The 26,669-nt window shown below is 42.4% G+C and overlaps 1 long non-coding RNA gene across 1 annotated transcript in view; it reads right to left on the bottom strand.

Annotated features, from left to right (window-relative positions):
• LOC150056194 (uncharacterized) overlaps positions 1-26,010 on the bottom strand; it is a 58,860-nt gene extending 32,850 nt beyond the window's left edge. The window contains exons 1-2 of the long non-coding RNA XR_016537302.1: positions 25,779-26,010; positions 18,535-18,648 (exon numbers count right to left, since the gene is read on the bottom strand). This is a non-coding gene — a long non-coding RNA (uncharacterized LOC150056194). The remainder of the gene's footprint in view (positions 1-18,534; positions 18,649-25,778) is intronic.
• Positions 26,011-26,669: the final 659 nt, after the last annotated feature.

Here is a 26,669-nt window from a genome sequence, read left to right as displayed (position 1 = left end):
CATGTGTACATAAAATATACATACATAGTTATGTACATAGATAAATATGGGTCTAACTAAGGGACTGTGTAGGCGGAGAAAGGGAAGGGGGAAGTGAAACAGTGAATAATACAGTGGAAGTATACATAGAAACAGTACAAAGTACCTCCATGAAAGCTGTCATCCATGGGTGGTGGGAAGGTGAAGGAAGAGGCTTGCGAGGTGAGGGCCAGCAGGAGGGGCTGCACTCAGGAAGGATGAAGTCAATTGAACACGGTTGAAATAGATGGTTTGCAACTATGAAGCTTGAACAATGAAATCTGGTCAAGTAGTTTAGGGAAGGCCGGGAGGAGAGTGAGAGAGGGGGGTGACTGGCAAAATAGATTGTAGACATGTGTAGAAAGATATCAGTGAAATCCCCTTTTATAACTAATTTAAACTTTTTAAAACGGCTTTTAGCCTTTTGCAATACAGACAATGGAGATTATGCTTGATCAGGATTTATACAACTTTTCTGCAAACGTGGTAAGTTGCTGGTACCCCTCATATGTACCAGCATAGGAGGAAGGCTGGAGACTTTCCCACTGCATTCGCTTGCATTGTGTGAAAGTCTTGAGATGAAGCCCTGCTCAAACCCCTCTCTTGGAAGCCCTTCCCACCCCTGACCTGATTTTTGGAGAGTGGGGCTGAGATTCAGCTGGGACCAGCCAGCCTCCACCTCCATGCCATGGGAAATTGACTGGCAAAAAGAGCAGCCGTCACTGGCCAGGCTCATAGAGGCCGCATCAGCTACTCTGGGGTTCCATGAGAAAAGGACAACCATAGCACCTGTGGGCTGAGACTGCTTTCCTCCTGATCAAAGCTCAAGTTGCTCCAAAGATCTGAAATATCTGCCTGAACTTTCAAAGTCTTTCTTCACCCCTAACTAACTCCATTCTTATAAAGCCTTCTAGAGCCAATTTCCAAAAATGTTTCTTAGGAAGCAGATATCTGTATGGTAGGAAGGACATATTAGGCACATATATTCTGGTCCTTATAAAGAAGTGAGCCCACTCATTCTCAGCCATAACTAGATGTGACAGAGGAATTTGTGAGAGGGGGAGGAAGTGTTAGGCTCATTCAGAAAAACAAGAGCTAAGTGCTAATGGTTGGAGCCTGTCATCCTAGCTACTCAGGAGGCTGAGATCTGGGGATTTGATAGACGACTAGCCTTGAGTGAAGGAGTTTAGGAGTTTAGGGATTGCACCTAGCACTTAGTTCAAGCCCTACAAATGAAAAAAAAGAGCAAATCTTTGTTAAACAGTTATGGTTTCTAAAAATGTCTCAGTAAGACTGAAAACAGCAGGTAGCAGATGCCAGCCTCAAGAACAGTGTGGTATAATCGCCAACTCTTTCATCCAGTGCTGGCTTCCTCTCTCCAGAGATGGTGAAAGTACATTGGAATAATGGTAAAGCCTTCTGTCTAGATAAATGCACCCCAAATGAGACCGGTCTGCATACTTTGTTTATGAGGATTTCAATGATATGCAGAACATTTAATTGATTTGGAGAGGTAGTAGAAGGTTTAGTCTCTGATGGGTTCTTACATATTTAAGTTCTCTACTTTTTATTTTTTTTCTTGGACTCGGGGCCTGGGCACTGTCCCTAAGCTTTTGTGCTATCCACTTGAGTCATAGCACTACTTCTGGCTTTTTAGTGGTTAATTGAAAAGAAGAGTCTGATAAACTTCCCTAGCTGGCTTTGAATCTCAGTCCTCAAATCTCAGCCTCTTGAATAGCTAGGATTATAGACATGAGCCACTAGCATCAGTCCTCTACATCCTCTCGAGGACAGAGTGAGAAAGAACCATGTCTCACTTTATACGGATCTGCGGGCCATGTCAACCTCAAATAACTCAAATGGGCATGTTCTTCAAAGAAACAGGCTCTCTTTACTTTTGACACTTACTGGGCATGTATGTACACATGTATGCACACACGTGCATGGGGAGAAGAACTTTGATAGCCCACAAATCCTCTCTGTGGGCTTCCAGGGGTATTCATAAGACAATGACACAGGAATCTTGTCAGCCTTTCACACACCCCTGGCCACACCCCTGCCAAACTGCCAGTGTGAGTGGGACCTGAGACCCCTACTAGGACAGCTATGTTGTGCTTCTAAGTACAGTTTCTGTTGCTTACCATCTCCCGCATTATACAAGTGTCCTTTAGCTAATTCTTGTCCAGCACTGCTGGGGAAGCACTCACACGAATGATGGCATGCACTGCAGGTGAACTTGCCAGGGAGGGAGGGAGTGTCTTTTCTGAGGAAGCAGAAAAGCCCAGCTGAGATCACCAGATATTATTTCCCCCAAAGCTTTCTGCATTCTCCAGCAACAGACTGCATGGCCCAGTGTGCCAGAAAACACCATGTCCAAAGCCACCCAGCACCCCTCCTTCCACACACCTACCAGGCATCTTAGAAGCCCTCTGCAGCCAGGACTGCTGCCCAGAGCTTTCTCCCCGGATGCTCAGGGCCCGATGCCAGCTCCCCAGGAGACCATCCTGTCCTTAGCTGGCCTCCGGCTCATCTCAGCTCACGACTGACCCATTTCTCCAACTATCAGTCAGAGACATGCTGCTCCCTGTCCCACACCACTCTTCCTAAATAAAAACACATTGTGTCTGTTTCCTACCATAGAAGGAGCTCAACCCGTCCTCTGGGAGCTGGTGGAAGCTGGGGGCTGAAGCCGCTGTGCTGACAGGGACGGCCTCCGCAGTCCTGTCCATAGTTCTGCAGCACAGGCTCCCAGCTGTAAGTCCTGCAAGGCTCCACTTCGGATTTTCCATGGTTTCCTTTCCCTCTGTGGAAGCCCGTCCCTCCTGTTTATTTTTAGATTTGATTTTATGCCTTGGAAGAGGCCAAGACTGGGGAATGTTGGTGGGGACAGAACAAAACAAAACAAAATAAAACAATCCTTCCTTTTCTTTTTTAAGTAAAAACAGATGACAAAGACTAGTCAGTCATGGAAAATAAAAGAAGTCACATGTCTCTGGCTACATCAGACCCAACTGATTGGAGCATGCTCACCAAATCTCCTCTGCCTTTTCTGTGTGTGTGTGTGTGTGTGTGTGTGTGTGTGTGTGTGTGTGTTTTGTTTTGCTGTACTGGAACTCAGGGCCTTGTACACTCACTTAGCTTTCATGGCTGGCACTCATCACTGAGCCACACCCCCAGCCTGGCTTTTTGCCAGTTTGGGGAGATGGAGTCTCATGGATATTTCTGCCAAAGTTGGCTTAGAAGCTAAATCATGAGATCTCAGTCTCCAGAGTATCTGGGATTGCAGGCATGAAACACCAGCACCCAGCTAACGTGTTCTCTAATCAAATTCCTTGTCTCTGCTCCCAGGTAAGTCACACTGAATGGAATGTAGCATCTGTCACAGTCATGGCATTGAGCTCCATTTTGTACTGTGCACCACTTTCTTATTCTCTCCTGTGTAAGAAGGTGGCTTTGAAGCAGGAGTGACCAAAGGACTGATTTGAAATGATTAGAGGAAGCCAGGACGTCCAGGTGAGGTCAAACTCAATCATATGCCTGTCAAAAGGCAGGCAGCAAAACAAGTGTTCCCAAAATGTTGTCCTGCTCAATAGGAAAAACAGGACTCTTGATTACAAATGACAGAAACCCAGCTCGAAGTAGCTCAATCAAAGAGTCGGATTCAGAGACTCACATAGTTGAGGGTGAGATTGGCACACACCTGTGATCCTAATACTCTAGAGACTGAGGGAGCAGGATCAAGAAGTTGAGGTCACACCATGAAACGAATGTGGGGGGAAGGAACAGACAACATGAGGAAGAATGATAGAAGGGCTGCCTCTAATCAAGAAACACGGGACACTTGGATGACATATTAAACTGTCACCCCTATACAATCTTTTCTTTCATTTTCCTTCTTTCTTTTTTTCTTGTTCTTTTTTGTAGTTAATTGGAAATGCGTATCTCATAGGCTTTCCTTCCTGTGCTAGCTGCTCCTCAGATCCCAGCATCCTGAGTAGCCAGGATAACAGGGATGAGGCACTGATACCCTGCTTTTGTTTTAACCTTTGAATGTTCAGGAAAAAAAAAAAAAAGAAAAAGAAAGAAAGAAATTGCAGGCCAGCCCAGACTAGATGGTAAAATCCTGTCTACAATGAAACCAAACCAAAAGAGATCCTATCCCCACCTGAGAAGAGCAGGGATGCTGCCGGATATCAGGGGACTGGGACAGGCGCGTGTCCCAATACCATGCTGTGTGTGCTCTCAGACTCCCTCTCTCTCTCTGCCTCTCTCTCTCTCTCTGTCTCTCTGTCTCTCTGTCTCTCTCTTTCTCTCTCTCTCTCTCTCTCTCTCTCTCTCTCTCTCTCTCTCTCTTTCTCTTTCTCTCTCTCTCTCACACACACACACACACACACACACACACACACACAGTTCTGTGATTTTTCATCCTCCCCCACTTTTGTCCATGTAGTACAACCCCAAACTTTTCCCTATTCCCCAGATTACCAAAAGAGAAGGATCTACTCTCTCACCAGTTCCAGCTGCAAATCCCCCAAGCAGTGACTCCACTGGCCTGAAGATAGACGAGTGCCTGCTCCTACAATGAGGGGAAATCATTCAGGCTCCTCCCCAACCCCATCATCTTAATTCACCTCCTCTGAGCCTTGGCTTCCCATTGTGAAAGGAAAAGGCCAGTAGGGGAGACATGAAGAAAACTCCTTTCAAAGAACTGCTGCTGGTTTTCCATAAGTACCCTATGGAAAAGGCTGAAACAGTGTCTGCCATATTGAAGCACCAGTAACGGTGCATTGTTCTCCTGAGGTTTATGTGGAAGAAGGCGTCAGCATGCAAGAATGGAAAGACTCCTCGAGGCACAGGTGGGTGGGTGGAGAAGAGGCACTATAGCAGTCATTCAAAGAAGGGGAAGGGAGCTTTAAATCAACCGCATGCACAAATCACCCCCAAGTTCTGTGTTTTAGAAAAGGAGGGGCAGCATTAGCTTCTGGGGAACCTGCAATGTCAACTTGACCAATTAATCTGTAGCTAGTGAGACAATCTTTGCTGTCAAGAGGAAGATTATCTCAGCAGAGTAACATTTTAGGGCCAATATAAAAAGAATTGTAAAAGATTTAGATTTTGATGAAGGCTGACGAGCAAAAGCTGCCTTTTCTTCAATTCCCTTTTTATCACATTTTGGAGTCAAGCCAGTGAACGTACCCAGCTGTGTCGCCCAGGGTTTGACTTTATGACCATTTCTACAAAATGCTCCCTGTGTTGCCTGCCCTCAGACACTTTACCCTTCAGTTTTATGGGAGGACTTGGTCGTAAGATTCCTACACCTGTGGTGCATAGAATCCATCTGTGTTATGATTTCCCACCTGTGCAAAGCTCTAGCTCAGTGGCTTGGCATTTTACATGGAATCAATTTGTCTTACACAGATGCCTGTTCTTTTCAGGAGTGTGAGGAGTGACGCTGGGCTTGAACTCAGTGTCTTGTGTTCTTACTTGCCTTTTTTTTTTCTCTCTCTCTCTCTCTCAAGACTAGCACTCTACTACTTGAACCACAGCCCTACTTTTGGCTTTTTTGTTTGTTTGTTTTTTGGTCAGTCGTGGGGCTTGAACTCTGAGCCTGGGCTCAGAGCTCTTCCCCTCAAGGCTACCGCCCTACCCATAGAGCCACAGCTCTACTTCCACTTTCAGTTTTCTAGTGGTTAATCAGAGATAAGAGTCTCACTTTCTTTTGTGCCTGGGCTGGCTTTGAAGCCACCATCCTCAGATCTCAGCCTCCAGAGTAACTGGGATTACAGGCGTGAGCCACCAAGCCCAGCCCTGCTTTTGGCTTTTTGTAGGTTAATCGGAGATAAGAGTCCCTCAGGTTTGTCTGCCCAGACTTGCCTGAAACCCTGATCCTCAGATCTCAGCCTCCTGAATAGCCAGAATGGCAGGTATGAGCCACCAGATGCCCAGCTCTGATACCTGTTCTTGATAACCAATATGAAATGTGTAAACTGGTGGTACAGAAACAAACTCTCCCCATCCACTCCCCCTGTGCCTGTCCTTAGTTAGCTGTGGTATTGCCCCCAGCATCCATTCCTCTGGTTTGTAACTAACCCTGACAACTCACCAGAACTCACCTGCCCTGAGTTTCATTTCTCTGAACACACGAGGGCTACACACAGTAGTAGCCACCCTCTCCACCACCTGTGTTGTGCAGGGTCTTCAGAGAGAAAGTCATGACTTGTCATATTCAGTCAAACCCTGGAACTTCAACTACGCCCAGAATCCTGGCCCCAAGAGTGGTCTTCTGTGAAACATCTCACTTCAGTACTTAGCAATCTTCTCTGACTCACTGTATCCTTGATCTTAACCAAAGGCCACCTGGCATTGCAATGAACTTTTATGTGTGCATGTCTGTGTGCCCATTCGCAGTACTTAACACCACACTATTACCCAAAAGGGTCCACTGACATGGACACACAGGAGTTGGTAGGATGCCTTTCTATACAGGTTTGCATTTTTTGTCTTTAGACTTGAGTCTAAAAATGGCAGATGCTGGTGTGACATTGTTGGGTGTTCTCACATCCGTCTGTCTCATGACTTGGAGAACCTAAGAACGTGGAGATAGAGTGAAACAGGATGGCACTGAGCTATAGGCAGGCACAGGACAGACATGGAGGAGCACCCCAAAACCTGGTCCACAGGTGCACATCCGAGTCCATCACATTGTGTCCCTCCAGGGACAACTGTCAAATGACAGGCTCTGCGCTCCAGCGCAAGCCATCTACTCTCCCTGAGCCCAGGGAAGTCCACAGACTTCCCACCTCCTCACCCACAGAGCCCATCCCTGCACCATCCATTCACAACTCCTCAGCTCTGAACCCCACTATTTATTATTCTAACGTATTATTTTAAGATACTGTTTCCAAATGTCCCTAAGGATAAAAAACAAAGAGAAGATGTCTGCTGAAACCAGTCCAGGCTCCTCTCCTGGAGCAACTTCTTGAGCAAGGATCACTGACAGCGAGCTCTACAACTTGAACAAGGCAAGTGGGGTGAGAAAGGAGTGCTGGGAAACACTACTGGTTAAGGCGGTGCTTCACTGTGTGTGGTCCCTGGGCAGAACCATCAACATCACCAGGGAACTAGCAACAAAATGCACATTCTCAAGCTCCTAGATCCCCTGAATTAGAATTCTGGGGCTGGGGGGCAGAAGGGAAACTTACCAGCATGCCAGGTGTTATATATGAAGCTTGTGAACCATTTTGTCTTTGGGAAATGATAAAGAGGCAGAAAAAAAGGATTTTTAGTACAACTGAATACCACTCACCAGAGCACAATTCACCCACACCCCCAAATAAGGCTCAGGTTGATGTGTTAAGTTTCCAGGCCTTGCTGCACAGTAAAGTCACCTGGGGAACTTGTAAAGCTCAAGCTTCTCAGTAGCAACTCTAACCACCCACATCAGGACCTCAAAGTGGGTGGAGGCAGGTGGCAGCATGCAGAGAAGTCTGAGACCAGACCTGACAGTTTCCAAACAAGCAAATGAGAGACTAGGATAGCACAGAGAAGGACTGGCCGAGTGTTTTCTCCTTTATCTGGGGCTGAGACATAGATCTTCCGACCACTGCCTCCTGATTTTGAGGATTACAGGCATGTCCCACCATAACTGGCACTAAAATTTGCTTCTTTTTCATCTCACTTTGCATAAGAGGCGAATTTTAAGAAAAAAATAAATGAATCATTTATTTATGAATCATATTCATGTCTCTCTATGTCTCTTTATGATTACCTGGGATTTTAAAGCAAAATGTACATAGAAAGGAAGTTCATTGGTAATGACCTGAGGATATAAATACATATTTCTACATGTTTTGTAATAATTCAAAAATTAAGCAAGATATATTGCATTCATAATGGATTGGCTAAATGGCAACTCCCTTATAGAACTGATTAATCATGCTTACATTTATTTATTTATTTATTTATTTAGCCATTCTGGAGCTCAAACCTATTGCCTTGTGTTATATTTCATCCTAATGAGGCATATAAAGAACTTGCCTGAGTAGAAGTACCAGCTTTGCTGCTTTCTTACCCACCTAAATATAATGCTAGCTCTGTAATCAGTGTGTAGTTGTGTAGGTGAAGATCCAGATTCATAGCATCTCAAACAAAGTAGCAAAGCAAAGACTTTGAAAGAATGCCACTTAGGGAGATGAAATGGTGAACCTCAACTCGATGGCTCAGGAACAAACACGTGGCTAAGAATTTTCGTTTCCTAGGACTTGAAGTGTGGGCGTGGACTTGAAGTGTGAATTTCCTGGATTACAGGCCCCTTGCAGACACCGCTGGTGTGTGATCGCCACCTGTCATCTGAGATGGCAGCCAGGCCTCTCCCCTACCCTGTGTACTGCCCAGACCAACAGCTAGGGAGTGGAGAGGAGGCATGGGAAGAGATGGTGGCCCGGAAGGACACACCATGGAAATATTCTGCACCACTTTCCCTGTATCATGCTGTAGAATACAGAATGCAGCTTCTAAACGTCTGGAGTCTCTGCCACATTAGTAAAGTGCAGGCTCCAATACTGGAACTGCATTTAGCACATTCTAATTCTAGACCACCAAGTCCAAACTGATTCTGACTTTTCCTGATCTCTTCAAGGGCACATTATCTGTCGCCACCTGGGGTAGTTCAAATCAGCATTACCTTGAGAATACATTGTGCATCACAGAAGCCCTGAAAACAATCCCCGTTAATGTCAGACATGTGTCCAGGCATACTGAAAGAACTGCTCCATCTCCTGGAAGCCTGCCATGCTTTATTTGGTAAATGCCCTCAACGAGTACATCAGTTTTGCAAACCTGGGCCTCCTTCAAATGCTGGAAGAAGTCAGCTATTTGATGAACCCCACAGTGAAGATTTCCAGCTGTAATGTGAATAGCCACACTTTTCATCTAAATCCAAATTTGAAATCAGAGTTTTCACAGACTAAAGACACACTCAAAATGCAAATCTCGTAATGGGTCATTATTTGCCTTTAGAAATCTCATCTCAGCTACTGCTGTGTTCTCTTGCAGAGATCTCACTGGGTTTTGTGCCTTTGCTGCAGAAGCCACCTCTAGGTCTGGCACGAGACAGATGCCGAATGGCTGTCTTCCTTCTGTCACTGACCATGAGTCAGTGAAGGAATTCATTGTGCAAGGACACACAATCTTATCTTCCAGATGCCAACTTGTTCAGAGTATAAAAATACTGTAACAGGCCACTCACAGAATAAGATAGGCAGCGATCCAATCACAAGCTTACACTACATCAGTGACTTCACACTCCAATCAGGGCTGCACGGTTCATAACAAGTCAACAAGGAAGCCTAAAATAGGCAGGCTGCTCCCCTCCCACGCCTCATCCTCCCTCACCAAGCCTGGTGCGCTGGCTCCCTCAAGTTGACAAGGAAAAGTTCAGGAATCTAAACAGTTCTGTTGAGCTTTAGAGGAAAACACAATGGGGACCAGGATGGCTTTTCTATGTGTATTTTATGAGGAATAGCCCGGCCATCACAAGAGGTAGGGAGTCCAAAACCTCAGCCTGTATGAGCACATTTGCCACCCCACCACCATGAGCAAACTGCTTCTTCCGTTTTATATTCCTCCTCCCCTCCCCACACCCACACCTACACCCACCTTTGAATTTTAAGGGAAAGAAAAAAATGATAAAATCAGGAGCCCATAGATCCTCTGAGACATTTACCTTTAAGCTGGACCAAGCCACTACCCATGTATCACAGGCAAAAAATTTCACCCGGGCAGGGAAATGGACTAAAGTGGCTTAATGGATATTTTCCATCTCTAATTTCCATGATTAAAAGAAAGAGGTTGAGAGGGGGTACATGTGGAGCCTATTGTGAGTTTGCCAATGAATCCTAATTTAGATCAAAGAGAGTCTATGTGACACTGAACCATAAACACCCTAGTGTGCGTTACTTCAAGGAACTTGTTAGTGTGTTCCCGATGGCTATTATGTGATATAGTTGCGCTCCATAGCCTGCACCCTTTAATTACTAATATAGGAGAAAATCCCATATAAGAGGGAGGAATGTAAATGAGACCTCTGCTCTTTTGAACCTTTTTATGCATTTGCCAAATTAAAATTTGCTGTGGATTTGGTTTTTCCCTGATCACTGTCGGTAGTGATCATTTGGTTCATGGGATTAAATCGGACTTTTCCAAAAAACGATTTCCGATCTCTGTGCAGATTTCAGACCTTGATGTGTGCTTTGCACTGAGACGTGGATCATCAGAACCAGATTGGGGAACAACTTTGAAGTGTTCAAAGGTATGGAAGAAATCCTCTTCCATTCTCATCTTTCCCTCGACTGAACGTTGTTCAAGTGCAGGTCTGAGGACTTCAACTGAGAAGAGGGCCCAGGAAGCCCAAGGCATAATAGCCCACCACACTCAGGCACTACTTGTAGAGTTTGCCTGTTGGCTGCTAGGCCAAGGAAACCATGTTCTAAGGACAGTGGTCTGCATCAGCAGGCATAACCACACACTACTGGGGAGGATGCTTGCCCTGAGTGGTCAAGCCACAAATGTCCATGGGAACCACATGACTATCATAATACTTCCTTCTCTAGGACTCTTCTGCCCTCCACCCACAGACAGGAAAAAACAAAACAACACAAAACAAAACTGACAACAGCTTTGCACTTAAATGAAGAGCTGAGTGAAGGATCAAGTCCTGTACAAAAGCAATGATAATTACAAGACAGAATGGCAATGGAAGAAACCAACCAATCAGTGAGATGTGCCTTGCCCCACACTGGCATCTTGTTCAATAAAGCCAACTCCTTCTTTTGCCATCTGTCTCCTACTACAAAGAGATAATAATAATAAAACCATTGCTTAATGAGTAAACTAAGTAGAGGATAATTCCCTGGAAGATATTACTGGTGTTCTTCTCCAAAGAATGCCCCATTCTCAATGAGGCAGACCCTGCAGGGGAACGCTTAATCGTGCACAAACAGGGATGCCCCCAAATCAAAAACCAATGCAGCATATGTCAGCATTTAAAGCTCCATCAAAGAAACATCCAACTTTTCAGCTGTAACCCAAATATAAATTTTCCTTACCCTGTCAATTAGCAGATTACAAAACTTCTGTAGCAAGAAGCCCATTCTGCCAGCAAAGCCAAAGTGTTTGGAATGGGTCCAGGTCAGACAGATGGTGTGGAAAAGGGGTGCAATGAAACATTGCCTATCTGCGAAGTCAACCGTTCTTTCGTGCAGCAAATGTAACCTTTGAAAGGCTGAGCCTCAAGGTGAAGTACATTGCCACACAGCTGGAGAAGCATACAGATGTCTAGATATCCTATGGTAGACATGACAAACAGACACAAGAGTGTGGTTTCAGGGAAGCAGTCAAAGAAAGAAGGTGCACAAATGTTGAATAGTTGGTAACTTATTCTTTAACACCTAAAATGTCCTTTCCTGCACACTCTAACTGAGCAAGCAGAGAAAGACGAGTCCTGCCTTCTCCAAAGATTGTTTCAGTTGGGCTAATAGAAAGCTCTTGCTCTCTTAGGCATACTAGTTATACCACATGTAGTGAAGTCTAGAGCTATGGGGGAACACAGAGGATGTTTGCTGTACTACTACTAACTGCCACCTATATGTGTCATAGCCTATTAGCAAAATGTATTCACCTGTCCTTCACACCAACCCATTGCATGCAAAAGCTTGATGTAAGAGTTAATAATTAATAAAGCTACTATACATAGTAATAGCAATAGTAGGTCCCTGAATTTAAAAGGCAAGTTATAAAATGAAAATATTACTTGGTAGCTTAATTTTTTTAATTTAAACTCTTTTAAGATCACACACACTTCTAATATTAGCATGCAGAAGGCAGAGGTAAGAGGATCAGGATTGTGAGTTCAAGGACAGCCGGGCTACATAATGAGTTTCAGACCAGCCTGGGGCCACATAGCAATACTGTCTCAAAAACAAAAATGTCAAAGAAGCAAAACAATTTAATTAACTTCAAATTATTTCTACATCAGCTTGGTGCCAGTGGCTCATACTTGTAATCCTAGCTGAACTCAGAAGGATCAAAGGTCAAGACCAGCCCAGGAAGAAAAGTTTGTGAAACCACCTGGCAATCAATAGCTGGGCATAATAGTATATGCCTGTCATTCATTCTACCTGCTTGGGAGACCAAGATCAGGAGGCTTATAGACTTTTTTTTGTTTTGCAAATTCCATCTTCACATAAAAAGCTACATATGATAGAGTGCATCTGTCACCCTAGTTACAGCCAGAAGGAGGGTCAAAGTACAGGAATGGACAGGAAGAAAGACCAAAAAGAGCAAATCTCCAAAATAACCAATGGGAAAAAATGGCTGAAGGCTTGGTTCAGTGGTAGAGGACCTAACTAGAAGGCAAAGTCATGAGTTTGTGCCTCAATATTGAGAGACAGTTTGTCTGTCTATCTATCTATCTATCTATCTATCTATCTATCTATCTATCTATCTATGTATCTATCTATCCATATGTGTTTTGTATACATATGTATATACACATGTATACATATATGATATATGTATACCTAATATGTATATACGTATATCTATATGTATGTATACATATATGTTTCCATAAACATATATGTATACATGTATGCTTATGTACACATATGTATGTGTATATACCTAATCTATATATATCTTAAATGTGTATGTATATTATATCCATTAGATCAATAAAAACATTTTTATTAAAGAATTTATTAACATTGATTTTTACATCATATTTCATATGACAAGTTTAACAAACAAGTATTCAAGAAGGGAATCTCTATATAACATCACTGGCACTTAGTTTTCAGAACTTAATCAAAATTAGGCTAAGGGTTTGTATGTCATAGATACATATTAGTTTATGAAATAAAACATTATGTCTATAGAGTCATAGGTTTTTATGTCTATATAGTTATGTTTATATTTCCATTACCATGTCCATAGCATTGGGTATGCGAATATTGAGTCCTCGCTCTCGTACTCTTTGGATCTAATAGCCACATATTAAGGATACCATGAGCCTTTTAATGAAAACATTTTTGCTGCTAGTTCTTTAATTATAATGTTTCAACTCAGTCACTAAAAAGAATCCTGCAGGACATCATAATAAGAATAATTATTCCTAGTGGTCAAGAGTTTGGCCTACTGGTAGAGTGCTTGCCTAGCATGCATGAAGACCCCAGTTCGATTCCTCAGTATCACATACATAGAAAAAAAGCCAGAAATGGTGCTGTGCTCAAATGGTAGAGCTCTAGCCTTGAGAAAGCCCAAGGACAGTGCCCAGTTGAAGGCCCAGGACTGGCAAAAAAATAATTATCCCCATTATTTTGAAGGTAAAAAGAAACCAGACCACCTTCTGTCAGTAACCCACATAGCTATTCCCAAGTGTCTGAGTTCACAACCTGTTTACTTCCCACTCCACTACAATGTCCCCAAGAAAAAGGGTGGTTATTTACTCCAACTTCCAAGTCAAGCTTTTGTCTGAGCACTGTCCTTGGGCTTTCTCAAGGCAAGCACTCTACCACTTGAGCCACCGCACCACTTCCAGCTTTTTCTATGTATGTGGTACCAAGGAATGAATCGAGGTCTTCATGCCCACTAGGCAAGCATTCTACCACTAGGCCAAACTCCCAGCCCCAAGCTTTGTCTTTTGATGGTACTGGCCTAATATAAAAGGCCCAATTGTGGTCAGGCAGCAGTGGTTCATGCATATTATCCTAGCTATTCAGGAAGCTGAGATCTGAGATTGCAGTTCAAAGCCAGTTCAGCCAGGAAAAGTCTATACAACTCTTATCCGAAATTAATCATGAAAAATCTGGAAGTCAAGCTATGGCTCAGGTGGTAGAACCCTGGCTTTGAGCACAAAATTTCAAGGATAGCACCCAGGCCCAGAGTTCAAACCCTACAACAAATGCGTGCACAAACACACACACAAGGACCAGTTGTATTTGTATCATGTTAAATCATGCTGTTGGACCAGGAATTTGGATGCCTATTAGCCAAGTGACAGACACAAAGGCTGGCCAAGGCACTTTTGATTTCCATCTTGGTCTTCCCCCAACAAAGATTCTTCTCCTTGCCTTTCTGTCCACTCACCTGTAACACTAGGCCGACAGGGCTCCTACTTATATAAAAAGAACACTGCATTATCCCACAAAATTGCTTTAACAAAAGGATGGAAATATCTTCTTGCTTCATATAGAGGCTGAGTTTTCTTTGACCTGATCCTGACCAAAGACAATCAGAGAGAACTCTAGGTCACGCTCTGTCTACAACGCCCTGATTAAAGAGAGGGTACATGGCATGTGTATTTGGCGCAGTAGCAGTTTCAAAACCGAGGCATGCTTGTTGACCTATCAAGCATGGTGTGGAATTGTATGACTACTCCTATTGTTTGCATTTCAGAGTGACCTAGATGATAGATGATCAAATGATTAAGGCAACAATTAACTGGGTCATCAGTTTAGCCTTTACAACTCAGTCCCCTGCCCTATCTCCAGAACCCTACAGAAAGGAAAGGAGACAAACAAAAGCCTCATAGAAGTAACAATTGCCTGTTATAATGTTGGCAACTTGGAACTGACAATTATGCTGTTAATTGATAGTTATTTCAATGAGTTGTCATGCTTGTGGGTTGTTCAGATTAGCAATGTTGTTCTGCATTGTGATTAAACGCCTGGGTAACTGCATAAAAACTGCCGTGTTCTACTGCCATCCCCTCTCAGCGCAGAGGAGAAAGGGGACCAGCCTTTCTCAAAGACCCTACAACTTTCAAAAGATGCTGCAAGTTGCAGACTTGTTAAAATACAATCTTAGGCAGAAGCATAGACTAATAAACTGCAATGTCTAAAGAAATGTCCTTGTATGAAAATAAAGTATCAATTAGGAAAGAGTGACAGTCAGTGACATGGCTACTGAGCCTGCCAAGGAAAAAATTACTCCTTGAAAGAAACAAGGCTAATAGACCCACTGCTGGTACTCTCTCAAACTCAGGACAGGCAGCCGACTAAAAGATACTGCTGTTTCCTTCTTAGGGATTAGAAATCAATGCAAAAACAAACAAATACCTCAAAAAGATATTGTCAAAGACCACACTGTACTTATTAATGCTATATTTTCCTTTTAAATTTTTATTATTTATTTTTGTTGTGGTACTGGAAATTGAACACCAGGCCTCATATATTCTAGGAAAGCACCGTGTCAAGCAGATAAATACTAAATCTTAAAGAAAAAAGGCCAGGTACATACCTGTCATTTCAGTTGAGACCAGTCTGGACTACATAAAATAACCCTGTCTTGGCTGTGGCTCAAGTGGTAGAATGCTAGCCTTGAGAAAGCCCAAGGACATTGTTCAGGCCCTGAGTTCAAGCCCCAGGACTGGTTAAAACAGAGGGTGAACCAATGTAACTTGATGCACACAAGGTAATATGTTGGAAATGAACTCTACAAGTTGGGGGAGGGAAAGTGGGGGAGACAACATTGGGGGGGTAACAATGTCAACAAGAAATGGCTGCACTACCTTATGTATGTAACTGTAAGCCCTGTGTACATCAGTAACCCTGACAATAAAATTACATTGAAAAAGAAAAAAAAAGACCCCGTCTCAAAATGAAACAAAATCACCAAACATCTATGCACTTATACTCACTATACATCATACTCAAATATGTTTTGTAGCTTTTTTTCATACAGGTAGTGGGCATGAACTCGGGAACTCAGGTTTTTGCTTAGCTTTACCCATTCAAGGCTGGCACTGTACCACTTGAGCCATACCTTCACCTCTATCTTTGTGCTAGTTAACTGGAGATAAGAGTCTCTCAGATTTGTCTGTAGGGGCTGACTTTGAACCAGGATGTTCAAATCTTAGCTTCCAAAGTAACTAGGGACAACCTTAGCTATCAACTTTTTGTTTTTGTTTTTCCTGGTTCTTCTTCTTCTTTTTTTTTTTTTTTTGCCAGTCCTGGGCTTGAGCTCAGGGCCTGAGCACTGTCCTTGGACTTTCTCAAGGCTAGAGCTCTACCACTTGAGCCTCAGCACCACTTCCAGCTTTTTTCTATGTATGTGGTACCAAGGAATTGAACCCGGGTCTTTGTGCATGCTAGGCAAGCACTCTACCACTAGGCCAAACTTTTGGCCCCCTTGTTCTTCTTTTTTAAAGAGAGGCTTTTGTTGGGTTGCTCAGGCCAAACTCAAACTCTTAGGCTCAAGTGATCCTCCTTCAGTGTCAACAGCTGAGACTACATGTTCCTATTCCATTTAATTTTAACCATGCAGAAGCTTTAAGCTGTCATTTTATTAGAAATAGGAAAAGGTGATCTTGGGTATCTGCTGACAGCAATTCAAGTAGGCTCAGCAGGCTCCTCCTCTGCCATGGGCAATCCTGGCAGAAAGATGGTAGTGACTCAAAGCGGACACAGTGACCTGTTGGAACTAAACAAGGTCTAAAGTGCATGTCCATAGTGTTTTATTATGAATGTGCCCTGAAAGCTTTCAAGTTATTGAAGTTATTTCCTCTTAAGTCAAGTTAAAAAGTCGAGCAATAATTCTTGGAAAATAGAGCAATGTTCTTTTTCAAGACAACTTCTTACATATTTTTTCTCTTAGGTGCTAGGAATGAAACCTAGGGTCTTGTAAATGCTAGGTAAACCAGGATTCTTTGAAAGAGTTCAAGGCATGAAAGATTAAAAAAATATATATGGGAAATGTCACAGAGTGGAAGAGACTAAGTAGACATGACAACTAATTGTCTTTTGACGGAGTCCTGGAGCAGACTTTACTGGAAAATCTGGTGTAATCTAAATGCAATCTTTGGTTTAGTGGTTTGTGCCCACTCTAATTTCTTAGTTTCTTTATTGCACGATTGTCATGGGGAGTAGAGGCTCATTGAAGAGAAGGAGACTATGTTGAAAATAAACTATACAAACTGGGTAGAAATGGGAGGGAAAGACTGGGAATGAGAGAAGGGGTGACATTGTCCAAAAAGAAATGTAATTATTACCTGACTTATGTAATTGTATCCCCTCTTTATATCACCTTTCTAATAATGGTTTTTAGAGAAAACTTAAAAATAAAAATAAAAAAAGGGGAGGAGGGAAAGGGGACAACTCCAAATCCTTTTGATTGATGACATATGAGCACCAAGAATTTACTAGGTTAGATGCACATTGATTTGAGATTTTTGGTCATTCCTACACAAGGACCCAACTAAATTTAACATACCAAACAATAAATGTAGAAAAGAATAATGAAATCATAGGCTATTGAGAGAAAAGAAGGGGGAAAAGTTTCAGTGAAAAAAATAGGAATTACCTTCTACAAAATACTGGAATAGTGTCATCTATATTTTTTTAAAAAAAAATCAAACCAAACTGCCCAAGCACTTGCAAGCACGTCCCTCTTTGGCTTTGTTTCCTTCAGCGTTCCCAGTCAATGACAGAACGCAGGTGTGAAGACAAAGGAAACTGCAGCTCTCTATCCTCAAGCACTTCTTACCAATGTGTGTTGCTGCCTTGGGTCAAGATATTGTGAGATTCCACATGGTCCAGTGCAAGCATGTTTTCTCAACTGTCAGGGGATGAACCCAGGGCCTTTTTGCACACTAAGCCAACTCTACCACTGAGCTTACATCCCAGGTGCATGGTTTAAGACAAGGCTGAACTCAAGATCTCCCTACCACTGGCTTTTGAGTGTTGGGTTACTTAAAGTTCATCTAAGACAATTCTCCATCCAGCCTAAAGAATCCAGCCTAAGCAGAATATGCATGCTTAGTTGCTTTCTAACTTGGCATTCTTTTTTTTTTTTTTTTTTTTTTTTTTGCCAGTCCTGGGCTTGAGCTCAGGGCCTGAGCACTGGCCTTGGACTTTCTCAAGGCTAGAGCTCTACCACTTGAGCCTCAGCACCACTTCCGGCTTTTTTTTTCTATATGTGGTACTGAGGAATTGAACCCAGGTCTTCATGCATGCTAGGCAAACACTTTAACCACTAGGCCAAACTCCTAGCCCCTAACTTGGCATTCTTTTCTGTGTTACTCTTATCTTTCCTTCCTACCTTTCTTTCCTTTCCTTTCCTTTCCTTTCCTTCTCTTCCCTTCCCTTCCCTTCCCTTCCCTTCCGTTCCCTTCCTCCCTCCCTCCCTCCCTCCCTCCCTCCCTCCCTCCCTCCCTCCCTCCCTTCCTTCCTTCCTCCCTTCCTCCCTTCTCTCCTTCTCATAGAATCTATTAACACAGATTCTTAGGCTGGCCTTAAACTCTTAATCCTCCTGAGTGCTGGTATTACAGATGTGTACCACCATACCCAGCTCTCTATCCAATTCTTTTTTATTTTGGTCTTTTGCCATTTCTCTAGGTAGGTTTAAAGGGCTCCTTTTATTCTGCTGTAACATCCTGTCAACACTCCCATGGTGCTTTGCACTAAAAGGGAACAACTAAGGCCCAGGATTCACAGGGAGCATGTTTTTTCGCTCACATACCTCAAGTCTCCTGTTATTTTCATTCAGTTGTAAAAGACCAGATGAAATAGCTTTGTGAATATCACTCTTCAGCTCTACTCAAAGGAGAGGAAAATTGAGATTCAGTGCACAAGTCTGCAAAAAATAAAGTTTATAACACCCTTAATGGTGGATGCAGTTGTGGACCATGAATCTGGTCTAAATCACTAAAATCCATAAAAATAGTTATAATATGTTCATAAAACACCTCTTGCGAGACTTTCCTTAAGAAACTTTAGAAGGTAATAAAAACAGAAGATAATGGGGAAGGCAATTAACTCTGGCAAAGCCTTGATAAGCTCTGCTTTATTATCTTAATTAGGTAAATCCTGAATGCAGTCCCCGGAGACACACACCACCTTCAGCAGCTTTCCAGTACCAATGGGCAAGTCTCAACTCATCCTGCCACCAACCTATAGCCAGGTTTCATGCTGGAGTTTCATGACATACTTTCCATCTTTCCATACATTCCTGGACCACTAAAAAGAGTGACTCAGAGAACAGCTCCTGTCACTGACAATTCAAACTTTTAAAGGCCCAAGTCCCATGTGGGAAATTTCAAATTAAAATCAGACTTATGAAACATTGTAAAAGAGACAAAGTCAAAGCAAAACTAGAGGAGAGGAAAATTATCAAACAGGCTTTTTAAAAACTCCAACCTCTTTTATCTAATTTAATAAAATTAGAAGTTTTGAAGAAATCATAGTTTCAGAAGTTTCAGAAAGCCTTTCTTACTTTTTCCATTCCGTGATTTTTTGTTTTATAAACTTCTAATAGTCTTGCTGTCCTCCTCAGGCTTCCCAAACTCATTAAGTGTTCTAAATTATTATGAAATTTCTCACTATATTGCGCTCTTTACAAAAGGAGAGAGGTAATTGCGCAGAACAGTGCAATGTTTGGTAAATAATGACAAATACTACATGCACATCTCTAACAGGAGCCAATTTTAACATGATAAAATAAAGTACTGAATATCAAGTTCTCCTAAGTACCCATTTAACTCAATAAATAATTCAAAGGTAAGTAGGAAAATCTACCAACTGTTAACTGTCAAAAATATTAAGAGAGCTCCAGGCAAGTGCAACATTATGGGATTAATTTACAGAAACTGCTTGCTCTGTATCTTCCTTCCCATATCTCATTCAATACTTTCTCTGCTGCTAATACCTTTTAATGTTTAAGAACCACTTTAATAATTTTGAAGTAGAAAAAACTGATTAGTTTATTTCTGTAACAAGAGAATGTCATAAAAGACAGCTGGCCTAAAAAACATGCAGAAGATGATGTGGAATATTGTCAGGGCCATAATAATCTGGTAGTTGGAAAATAATTTAGGCAGCAAGCAACGTGGTCTGCTTACTCAAACCACAAAAAAATCTTAATTAAAAGAGGGAATGGAAAATAGTGTGGATTTCTCACACACACACACACACACACACACACACACACACACACACACACACATACACGCACGCACGCTCACGCATAAAAAGCAATGGGAGACAAGTTGGGGGATAAAATATGCTTACAAATGTCAGCATAGAGAACATGGATTTGAAGGAGGAGGAAGAGGAGGAGGACGAGGAGGAGGAAGACGAGGAGGAGGAGGAGAGGAGGAGGAGAGGAGGAGGAGGAGGAGGAGGAGGAGGCAGATCAGTTGAGACCACTGCTTTTAGCCACCTGGTAGCGAAGAAGTCTGAGGAAACCTAAAACATAAGGCTTAGATTTCATCTCATCTACTTTTATTCTCCTCCCTCCCCCGCCCAGTACTGGGACTTGAACTCAGGACTTGGGAGTTGTCCCTTAGCTTTTACACTCAAGATTGGGACTCCATTGCTTGAGCCACAGCTCTACTGGTTGATTTGGGTGTTGTTGCTTTGTTTTCTTAATAACCTGCCCAGGCTGGCTTTGAACCACACCCTTAGATCTCAGATTTCTGAGTAAGTAGGATTACAGGAGTAAGATGGGCGCCTAGCTCTATTTACTTTTCTAGCTGAATGAACATGCAAGTGGCAGAAGGAAACAGAAGGCAAATAAAACACAAGAAAGAACCATGTTCTAACAAACCACAGAGCTGCTTTTTCTTTTCTGATTTGTTTGCAGCAGAAATAGCAGAAGAGATATATGTTGTTATATGAGATAATTCTATATATCATTTCATCTATATAATGAATAAAATGCTAGAGAAATTCCCGTGCCTTTTATTATAATTGATTCCACTTCTTTCTTCTTAAAGTTCAAAAATTTGAGACTTTCTAGTTCACAAAAGATATAATCCCAAGGTCTTGAAAAAAGTAGGTCAGCATAACTTGGTTATATTTAATTATCAAACACCACCAGTGCTGTACTGGAGGGACCAGTTATTTTTCTCTCTTTAAGGTCAGACTCTCCAAAGGGAGGTAACCAAGGAAAGATGGAAAGCCTATGAGAAGCAAGAGGATGCACTGGCTGCCTACATGCTAGCCAGGAGCTGGAGACATGGAAGGGCTCCATGCCTCCTGTTCCAGCTAAGGGAGTGAGAGAGTAGGCTGATGTAGACACACAGGACAGTTCTTTGCTTTGGGCTCAAACTGGTCATTCCATCTATATATGCTTTTCCTTGGGGTGGGAGTTGAGAATAGATATACTCTGCCATATCAGTGGTCATTATCTGCTCTACGACACACAGTAGGGCTCCCCAGTAGACAATTTGCTGGCTGGGGCCGCAAAGGTACTAGAAGCAGTTCAGGCTGTAGGAATGCAACACTGGATGAAAATGTTTTATAATTTCTTTTAAAAATCAGAATAGCTGGGCACTACTAGTTCAAGCCTGTAATCTTATCTACTCAGGAGATGAAGATCTGAGGAACATAGTTTGAAACCAGCCTAGGCAGGAAACTGTGAGACTCCAATTAACTAGTGACAAGCCAGAAGGACACTGTGACCCAATGGCAGAATCTTGAGCAAAATTACACAGGGACAGGGCCCAAACTCTGAGTTCAAAGCCCCAGGACAAAAAATCATCAGAAGAGGCCGGGAGGTTGGCCTAGTGGTAGAGTGCTTGCCTAGCATGCATGAAGACCTGGGTTCAACTCCTCGGTACCACATACAGAGCAAAAAAGCTGGAAGTGGTGCTGAGGCTCAAGTGGTAGAGCTCTAGTCTTGAGAAAGTCCAAGGACAGCGCTCAGGCCCTGAGCTCAAGCCCAGGACTGGCAAAAAAAAAAAAAAAACAGAAGAATAACGAATCAAAAAATTCTACCTCTGAGTATATACCCAAAAGAATTTAAAGCAGGCATTCAAGTAAGTGTTTATATAGAAATGCTCACAGCAACACTACTCACAATAACAAAAAGGGAAAACAAATGTCTACCAATCAATAAGTAAATAAACAAAGCATGGTATATACATTTTGTGGGGTATTATCAAGTTATAAAAATGGAGGAAGAAGTACTATAGTACTATTACATTTTATAACATGGCTGAGTCTCAAAATCCTCACATGAAAGGAAAGAAGCCACACACAAAAGTGTGCACATAAAACACATTCACATAAAACATCCATTCACATAAAACATCCCCCAAAGGGAAACCCATTGGGAAATAAAGAAAGCAGGCTAGTGGCTCTCGTAGGTTGGAAAAAGAGGCTGATAGGAAATGTCTGCTTAGTGGGTACCGGAGTTTCCTTTGCAGTAATGTTTTAGAATGAGAGGCAATGATTGCACATACTATAAATATATTTAGTGCCACTAAACTGTACACTTCATGATGTACTGCATGATGTCAATTGCCAATAACAATGAAAACTGCCATCCTTACAAAAAATAAATATGTGAGTGTATGCATGTTTATTGACTTGATTCAGCCCTGCTACAATTTATACATATTTCAAAACATCACATAGAATTTTTTCAGTTGAAAATATTTTAAATGATACTGATGAAATCATAATTCATGACTGAGCTTCAGAAAAAGATATTCACTTGGGGCCGGGAGTTTGGCCTAGTGGTAGAGTGCTTGCCTAGCATGCATGAAGACCCAGGTTCAATTCCTCGCTCCCACACACACAGAAAAAAGCCAGAAGTGGTGCTGAGGATCAAGTGGTAGAGCTCTAGCCTTGAGAAAGTCCAAGGCCAGTGCTCAGGCCCTGAGCTCAAGCCCAGGACTGGCAAAAAAAAAAAAAAAAGATATTCACTGTACATTAACCATTTAAATAATAAAATATCATATTGTAAATGACCAGTACAATTTAAAATATTTTAAATGACCATTTTATGTTGCAATTTTTTATCTCAATTAAAAAAAGAGGGAAGGGATGACATTGTCCAAAAGTCATTACCTGATTTACATAAATGTATCCCCTCCATACATCACCTTTATAATAACAATTTTAAATAATGAATTCAACTCAGATTTACATTCACCGTGTATCAATGTAGTCACATTTTTTGGGGGGGAAGGGTGGTCAGTCATGAGGCTTGTGCAATGTCCCTTATCTCTTTTGCCCCAGGTCAGCACTCTGCCATTTTGAGCCACCGTTCCACTTCCAGTTCTCCGGAGGTTAATTAGAGATAAGAGTCTCACGGACTTTCTTGTCTGGGTTGGCTTTGAACCTTGATCCTCAGATCTCAAACTCTGAGTATCATTATTATTATTATTATTTAAATTTATGAAGCAGAGCCAGGTACAAGTGGTTCATGCCTATAATCCTAGCTGTTCAGGGAGCTGAGATCTGAGGGTTACCTTTAAAAGTCAGCTGAGGCAGATGCATCCCAAACTCTTAACTCCAATTAACCAACAAAAGGCCAGAAGTGGAGGTATGACTCAAGTGGTAGAGCACTAGCCTTGAGTGAAAAAGACAAGCAAAGAGCAAGAGGCTCTGAGCTCAAGCTCCATTACCAGTTTAAAAAGAGAAAAGGTGTATTAAAGAGTCTATAGGCCAAAGCATGTAGAACTCACAAAAGCCATACTCGGCAGTCCTGGCCAATAGCACGGAATATGGACACTGGGTCAGAGCGGAGGAAGGGAGGAGAAGGCAAGTGGCTGGTGCCCAGCAAATGAGGGAACACGTGCCCAAGAGTTTGTTTAGTCCACAAAGGCACAACCACACTAAAACTTGGATATTACATAAGAAACCAATCAAGAGTTTCAGGCAAACTGATATTTTTAAAGATCATGCAAGGCTGCTAGATGGAGAATAGATTTGTTGAGATCAAGGGAAGTTATGGAGAGACTAAATGGGAGGATATGCCTGTAATCCAGGCAAAAACATGCTATCTTCTGGCTAGGATGTTGGCAGAGGAGAGGTAAAGCTGCATGGCTTTGAGACACTTGAAATATCCACAGGTTCACTTGCACATTTCTGCCATGGCATCCAAAGGCACAGGAAAATGCCATTCACTAAGATAAATGCTGAAAGTCATGTTTAGGAGAGGACTTATAGAAATAAAGTATCTGGGGGCAGGGTGGGGAATTCTATAGTTTGGGTTTTGTGGTGCTGGGAATTGGAGTCACACGCACACATACACAACCAAGAGCTTCACCACTGTGCTACATGCCCTGCCCAGGAAACGAGTGTGGAACACAAAGGTCAAGGTACCTGTGAAACTGCCAATAAAGGGCCAGCAGGCAATTCAGTATTTTCACCACCAGATCCAAGCACCCAGAAGTCAGTCAGGATGTAAATGTGTCAGTAGTATGGTGTTTGGGAACAGGAGGCAACTGTTGATCTTTTCAAAAATATTTTTAGGAAATGATGGGTAGAAATCAAAAGGGAGGACTGATCTTAGGTCCCAAAAGAAGGTGTTAGTAGCCTGGTGGTAGCTTGGTGGTGGGGAGAGAGAGAGAGAGAGAGAGAGAGAGAGAGAGAGAGAGAGAGAGAGAGAGAGAGAGAGAGAGAGAGAGAGAGAGAGAGAGAGAGAGAGAGAGAGAGAGAGAGAGAGAGAGAGAGAGAGAGAGAGAGAGACAGAGACAGAGAGAGAGACAGAGAGAGAGACAGAGAGAGAGAGAGAGACAGAGACAGAGAGAGAGAGAGACAGAGAGAGAGAGAGAGACAGAGAGAGAGAGAGACAGAGAGAGAGAGAGACAGACAGAGAGACAGAGAGAGAGACAGAGAGAGAGAGACAGAGAGAGAGAGAGACAGAGAGAGAGAGAGAGAGAGAGAGAGAGAGAGAGAGAGAGAGAGAGAGAGAGAGAGAGAGAGAGAGAGAGAGAGAGAGAGAGAGTATGTCTTGGGGCTTGAACTCAGGGCCAGGGTGTTATCCTTCAGGATTTTTTTTTTTCTCTTAATGCTAGTACTCTACCACAGAACTCAACTCTGCTTCTGGCTTTTGGGTGGTTAGTTAGAGATAAGAGGCTCAGGATCTTTCCTGCTCAGTTATCCTTGAACTTTGATCCTCAGATCTCAGCCTCCTATGTAGCTATGATTACAGGTATGAGCCAGTGGACCTTGGCTTGGAGATGTGTTTTAAAGTATATATTAGCTACATACAAAAGAGTTTCATTGTGGCATTTCCACATATGTACACAATTTATAGCAGTCAATCTTCTCCCATCCCTCTCCATTAGTTCCCTCCCCACTTACTAATATAATTTCAATAGGTTTCATGGCTATAGCCTCATAGTTACCAACCATCTTACTTCACTATTGCTGCTAGTACTTAAGAGAGAGAGGCCAAGCATGACCTAGATCCTACTGCAGCACAGTGCTGATGGTCTAGCAACTTTATACAAATTGTGGCCTCATTAATTTCTGGTTCTTCAGAAAAGAACAGTTTGCTCCGCTCTTGCAGAGCAAACCAAGGAGGAATCTTACACTTGCACTTGTTTCCTTGTAGTTTTCAAAAGGTAAGGGGGGAAGAGTTTCAAGAACTAAAGATGTGATTACCACCAGTATGGGCCCAAAAAGCCAGCTTTGGATGCTAAGAATATACCAGTTCCAAGACACTGTCTCCTGGGAAGTCCTTTGGCAGTTCAAACTCAGCCCAATTCCATGATCCTCCAGCACATTCCGTGCAACTGGCCTTGTCCCCATCAACAATGCTAATAGCTTTACTTCTTTCCTCCCAGCCTCTGCTCCCTGTCCTTAGTATATGTTCTGGGACATGAAAATTAAACCTCTCCCTTTATCCTTTGCCAACTGAAAAGAAAATCATCCCAGCAAAGCCCAGAACACACCAAGTCATGGATTTGGACAGTACTTACACCTAACCTCCCTTCCATTGTGTTCATCATCACATAAATGACTTACAGGATACACTACTTTTCCTCCTTTACCAGCTGTGCTTACACAGTGGGGTTTTGTGCATATGCTTTGACTTTGTAGTTTCTAGTTTCCATTTCAGAATTGGCCAGCCAGTAAGAGAAATCCCATTAGTAACTTTTTGGCCTTTATTTTTATCCTGCTATGAATTTGGCCTGTCAAATGAGCCTCAAGTTGAACACTAGAGTGCAAGCAAGGAAAATCCTACATTCTTTCCTCTGGGGTTGTAAAGGGTTTATTAGGTGCCCTCATGAATGTAATTGCCAGGGCAACAGGGCCTCAGCTTGGGCTCTAGAATGCTTACGGGGTGTGATGTTGCAGATGTCCTATCTGTTGCAGCTCTTAAAGGACCAAGTTTAGGGAGGAAAGAGGAAAGACAATAAAGCTAGTCTTTCCCTGACTAAAAAATACATGAAAACTTGGGAAGCCAGATACATACATACATATATATGTGTGTATACATGTACGTATACACACATATGTATATACATATATACACATATGCATATATATACATATATACATATGTATACGCACATATATATATCCATCCTTTGGGACAGGAATCAAAATGACCATCATTTTATCCCAGTGCTGAGCATGCTTTCAAATGTTTGTTAAAGGAATAAAGGGCAACAGTCCCATAACTTCTATGAAGACACTTGAGTGTGATACTTTACCTGTGTCTGAATAAATGGAGATAATGCCTATTCTACCTATCTCTAGTGTCATGAGGCTCTAGTAAGATTACATGTGGGCAAGAAAAGTAAACAGATGTCAGAAAAGAGCAGACCTGCCTACCACAACCACTTCTATTTAACAAGAAACTGCTGGTGCAACCAAATATTTCCGAAGTAGAGGGTAAGAGTTGGAAATGAT

This window comes from Megascapheus bottae, chromosome 12 (assembly GCF_031878675.1).
Source record: "Megascapheus bottae isolate mThoBot1 chromosome 12, mThoBot2.hap1, whole genome shotgun sequence".
Taxonomy (NCBI): Eukaryota; Metazoa; Chordata; class Mammalia; order Rodentia; family Geomyidae; genus Megascapheus; species Megascapheus bottae.
Note: the sequence above shows the minus strand (reverse complement) of the source record. Positions and strands in the feature narration are given on the sequence as shown.